The sequence below is a fragment of the Macrotis lagotis genome, chromosome 8, assembly GCF_037893015.1.
Source record: "Macrotis lagotis isolate mMagLag1 chromosome 8, bilby.v1.9.chrom.fasta, whole genome shotgun sequence".
Taxonomy (NCBI): domain Eukaryota; kingdom Metazoa; phylum Chordata; class Mammalia; order Peramelemorphia; family Peramelidae; genus Macrotis; species Macrotis lagotis.
This window is the reverse complement of record NC_133665.1, coordinates 10,267,622-10,273,937: the sequence shown is the minus strand read 5'-3', so window position 1 is coordinate 10,273,937 and position 6,316 is coordinate 10,267,622.

Here is a 6,316-nt window from a genome sequence, read left to right as displayed (position 1 = left end):
CTTCTGGAAGCAACTCCTCTCAGCAGTGCAGAGAACAAGGACAACCCTAGGAGACAGTCTATGGACAATGCTATCCCCATCCAGAAGAAGCAAAACAAAAAAAAAAAAATCGTAAAGAATCTGAATGAACACTTCATTCACTTTTTAAAAATTTCTTTCTCATGATTTTTTTCTTTTCCCTTAATCCTAATTCCTTTATCCAAAAAAACTAATCTGTAAATATGTTAAACACAAATGTGTATGTACAAAATTCATCTGATTGAGGGGAGGGGGTTGGAAGGAAATTATGTAACTTAAAAATATTCATGTGGATGAATATTGAAAAACTTTCATAACATGTAATTGGAAAAATAAAGTATCAGTTAAAAAAAAGAAAAGTCCTATCTTGATAATGCCTCTTGCTTAGTTGTGTAAATAGAATATAGCAAGGAGACCTATTTTCAAACAAGAAAAAGTCTCTCAGATCACAGCACAAAGGTAAAAAGCCATCAAAACTTTTCTAAAGGGTTGTGTAATAAGAGAAGAAAAAGAAATTGAAGAATCAGAATTCTCAATGAGGAAGGAAAGCTTTCACTCTTTGCAGATGATATGATGGTATACTTAGAGAACCCAAGAAAATCATCTAAAAACTCTCTGAAACAATTAAAAAATTCAGTAAAGTAGCAGGATATAAAATAAACCCACATTAGTCATCAGCATTTCTATATATGAACAACAAAGTATAAGAGCAAGAGATAGAAAGAGAAATTCCATTTAAAGTAACTATAAATATCATTAAATACTTGGGAATCTACCTCCCAAGACAAACCCAGAAACTATATGAACATAATTTTAAAGTATTTCTCACTCAAATAAAGTCAGATCTAAATAATTGGAAAAATGCCAATTGTTCATGGTTAGGTTGAATTAATATAATCAAAATGACAATTCTACCCAAATTGAATTACTCATTCAGTGCCATACCAATCAAACTACCAAATAACTACTTCACCAAGCTGGAAAAAAATAGTCACAAAATTCATCTAGAGCAACAAAATGTCAAGAATAACATGGGAACTGTTAAAAAAAATGTAAAGGAAGGTGGCCTAGCTCTTCAAGATCTAAAACTATACTATACAGTGGCAGTCATCAAAACTGCCTGGTACTAGTTAAGAAATAGAATAATGGATAAATGGTTTAGGATAGGTTCAAAAAGAAACTGCAGGGCAGCTAGGTGGTGCAGTGGATAGAGCACCAGCCCTGGAGTCAGGAATACTTGAGTTCAAATCTGGCCTCAGACACTTAGTAATTACCTAGCTGTGTGGCCTTGGGCAAGCCATTTAACCCCATTGCCATGCCAAAAAGAAAAAAAGAAAAGAAACTGCAGTAAATAACTACAGTAATCTATTGTTTGACAAACCCAAAGACATGAGTTTCTGGGATTAGAACTCACTACTTGATAAAAATTGTTAGGAAAACTAGAAAATAGTATGGCAAAAACTAGGCATAGACCCACATCTCACACCCTATACCAAAATAAGGTCAAAATGGGTACAGGATTTAGACATAAAGGGTGACACCATAGATAAATTAATAGAGCAAGAAATACTCTCTCTACCAATTCTATGGAAAGGGGATAAATTTATGAGCAGACAAGAATTAAGGTACATTATAAACTGCAAATGAATGATTTTGACTATATTAAATTTAAAAGGTTTTGCACTAATAAAATCAATGCTGCCAAAATTAGAAGGAAAGCAGAAAACTAGGAAACAATCTTCAGAACTAGGAGTTCTGATAAAATATATGGAGAATTGCATCAAATTTATAAGGTTACAAGTCATTCCCCAATTGATAAATTATCAAAAGATATAAATACAGTTTTCAAATGAAGAAATTAAAGACAGATATAGATAGATATATAGATATATGAAAAAAATGCTCCAAATCATTATTGAATGGAGAAATGCAAATTAAAACAGCAATGAGGTATCACTTCACACCTATTAGATTGAGATGAGAAAAGAGGAAAAATGATCAATTTGGAGAGATTGTGGGAGGATTGGGACACTGATGCATTGCTGGTGGAGTTGTGAACAGATCCAACCATTCTGGAGAGGGATATGAAATTATACCAAAAGAGAAATAAAAATTTCATTCCCTTTTACCCAGCAATTCAAATTCTAGGACTATATCCAGAAGAAATCATAAAAAATGGGAAAAGTCTCACACATTCCACAATATTCATAGCAGCTCTTTTGGTAGTGGCAAAGAATCGGAAATTGAGGGGATGCACATCAATTGGGAAATGGCTAAATAAGTCATGGTATATGAATGCTATGGAATATTATTGTTTTATAAGAAACCATAAATGGCTGGACTCTAGAGAAGCATGGAATGAGTTAGAGGATCTGATGCTGAGCAAAAGGAATAGAACCAAGAGAATAATGTACGCATTGACAACAATATTGTTAGATGATCAACCTTGATGGAAGCAGCTCCTTTCAGCAGTTCAGAGAGCTAGGGCAACCACATTAGACTGGCTATGAATAATGTTATCTGCATCTAGAGGAAGAAAAACAAAACAAAAAGAAAAAAAATCCTTCAGAATCTGATGAATACTTTATAAAAATTATCTCTTATGTATCTCTTTCCCATAATTGTAATTCCTTATACCGAAAATGACTAATCTGTAAAATGTTTATAAAAAATAAGAAAGTACAATGTTAATCTGACTGTTCGCTACTGAGGGGAGGGGGATGGGAAGGGAGGGAGGGAGGAAGGAAAAAAATACATGTGCATATGGATGAAAAAATAAATAAATATTTTTTAAACATGACTTAACCCTGTTTGCTTCTGTTACCTCATCTAGTAAAATGAGCTGAAAAAGGAAAGAATACACTACTCCACTATTTTTGACCAAATGGGGTCACAAACAGTCTGACATGACTGAAAATGACTGAACAAAGGGGCATGATTTTTTGTCAATAATTTTTTTTTTAGGTTTTTGCAAGGCAGTGGGGTTAAGTGGCTTGCCCAAGGCCACACAGCTAGGTAATTATGTAAGTGTCTGAGGACAGATTTGAACTCAGGTTCTCCTGACTCCAGGGCCAGTGCTCTATCCACTGCACCACCGAACTATCCCTGTCAATAGTAATTCAAGAAATTCCTTGAATCTAGATCACAATATTGATCTCAAAAAATGTTAAATGATTTAACATTGGTCAATGTTATATATATCACTGAATACTAAAAATATAAGAATAAACTACAAAACTTACAAAGTTGGGGGTGGGGTGAATTGGAGGAGAAAGAAGAGACTAGACTTGTGACTTCATTAGAGTATGAAACTCCCATTAAAGGAAGCATTTTCCATCAAAGCATCTCTATACCTTCTCTGCTTTTAGCGAGTTGCCTGGGACAATGAGAAATTAAGTGACCTGCCCAAAGTCATACAGCTAGTAGGATTTGAAGAAAGGTTCTTCCTGACTTTGAATCCAGCTCTCTACTACCCAAGGTGTCTTTAGTGAAATAAATACTTTGATCCTTTAATTTGTTTCTTCCAATCACTGTCAGAATTAGTATATTTAATTTTTCTTATTTCTGAAAACTGATCTATTATTGTCAATAACTGCTGTAATTTAGACTGCCTGAAGAGATTTAAAGCCCCACACAAGATAACAGCAGAATCTTTGATAGCTGGACAACAAGTAAAGGAAATGAATAATAAAAAAAAAAAATAGACCTGTCAAATGGGAAATTCTGCTCTTATTTTGAAGTCTATAGTCTTCATTTTTGTTCTGAGATTTCCCCTATCTAGAATTCTTAAAGATAGTTTATGATAGATTGGGGATTTAGAAGGATCTCCACAGAGATTATTTAACCACCCCTTCCTGTTGAAGGTGATGGGAAAATAGCAGATGTTCATCTCAATGCAATCTGTTTTTATGACTGAGTGAAAACTAAAAGAACACTCCTTTGTTCCCAGGTCCCTACATCAATATGTAGACATATACATATATCCAGAATTAGTCAACATGATGTGAACAAGGAGTCAGGAGATTTAGTCTAGATCTAGGGTTTCTTCTTCTATAATAATAATACTTCTTGACAAGCACGTGAATTGGATTTGAGTGAGGGAGTGCTGTGCTAAGTCACCAGTCTCACTTTCTCCTTCCAGAGGCATCTGGATCCAGTGGTCAGATATGAATCTGGATGACTGAAGATGCTCTAGATGCAAGGCAATCGGGGTTAGTGACTTGCCCAGAGACACACAGCTAGTTAGTGTCAGTTGTCTGAAGCTAGATTCAAACTCTGGTCCTCCTGACTCCAAGGTCAGAGCTCTATCCACTGTGCCACCTAGCTGCTCCTACTATATCTAAAAAGATAAATATACTGAAGAAGAATGTACCTGAGTTTTCATGAAAAGTTATGGCAAAAAAAAAAACCCAAACACAATATAATTTAACAATTGGAGAGTATAGCTTTCTTGTTGATCAGTAGTGGTGTCAGGGCTTATAAATAAATGGCCACTCTACATCAAGACCCAGTCTTAACAAAACTAAACTAAACTAAAGGTTACTTTAAGGAGGCAACATGTTGATTCTTTCATTGAAATGAAACTAGACAAACCACTTTATTTCTCTGAGTCTCTGTTACCTTATTTCAAAAACTAGAATATTTATCAAAAGAGCTGATTCTTTAGGAGGATCTGAAAAATGAATAGAATGGGGTTGGGCAAAAAAGGAATGAATAAAATAAGTTTTAAAAAAATGAGGAAATTATACCAGCTCTTTGAATATCACAGGGCTGTTAAGAAAATCAGATGAAATAATGGATGAAAAATAAATTTGAAAGGTATTAAGTATTAAATATCAAGTATCTGTATCAAAAGTATCAAATAAATTCAAAAGTATTAAGTATCACATACAAACCAACAGTCAATTATTAAGCAATTAGTTAGCCACTGGCAACTATTGTGGTAAACACTGGGAATACAAAGAAAGATAGTACCTGTCCACAAAGAATCATTCTAATAGAGGAAAAGAACACATCATAGAAAGTTCAAATGATGCTGGAGGAGTCAAGACATCATGAGGAGGATTATGAGAATAATCTGGGTATACCTATCACCTGTCACCAAGTATACCTTGGAAGAATAAGAAAGCAACACTCAAACCAATGTTCCTGTTTTTAAACCGGTCTTCATAGCCTTCATCCATGAGACAATTCCTATGGAGAAGTGCCATCAAATTGTCACCACAAGGTATCAGCAAACACATAATAAGAAAGAGAAAAGAAGTAACATGTGCCCAGAAGATGAGGCCAATACCACCATCTTGACCATTATTGTCCCCTCAGATATAATGGTGTCTGCCCAGGACCCTTAAGCCACAAGTTTTGGAAATAGCATTGCTTTTAACCAAGTGTCCTCTGCCATCATACTCTGAAGCAACCCTTACAGAGATGCAGTCTGGCATCTGCTCCTACTGGTGCTTCAGTCATTCCTATTAAAGACTAAGGAAAAGAGTTCTTGTTACCAAAGTTATAGGTACTGTCAATGGTTCAGTATCAGAAGTTGATATGATTTATCTTTGGAAATGACATTAAAGAAAAAATATTATTATCTGAATTGCCTCTACACCCTTGGAACCATGGGATCTTTTAATCTGATTTGCAGCTGAAATCTTTCTTATATATTTTCTCCCCTATTTAAATAGGAATTCCTTAGGGAATTCCCTCTTATTTTTCTATTTGTTATCTCCAGCACTTAGAGTACTTTGCACAAAATAAATACTTAATGCTTTATTCATTCATACTGAGAGCAAAAGTGGCAAGAAAATGACTAAAAGAAGAGTCAGAAACAGATATTTTTAATTTTATTAGAATTCTTAAGCAAGGCTTGCTCCCAGAAAAGATATTTCCAGCCTCACTTTTCTTCACTATTAGCCAGCCCTCTGCAAAATCTCCATCCTAATAATGTCCCATATTCACTGTCCTCCTTCTCAGCTAGCTCTGTTCTAAGGAAAGACTCACAGATTCCTTATTTCCACCCAGCATTAATTTGTCATTTGTCACTAGATTCTTTCTCTCTCCTCCAAGGATTTTTCTTTAAAAAAAAAAACCTTATCAAATCAAAGCTATCCATAGTCATACAAAAAAATTGCTCTAAATAATTACTGATTAGAGAAATGCAAATTAAAGCAGCTCTGAGGTACCATCTTACACCTATCAGATTGGCTAATATGACCAGAAAGGACAAAGTTCAATGTTAAAAAGGATGTAGGAACCCTGGGACACTAATACATTGTTGGTGGAGCTGCGAACTCATCCAAAC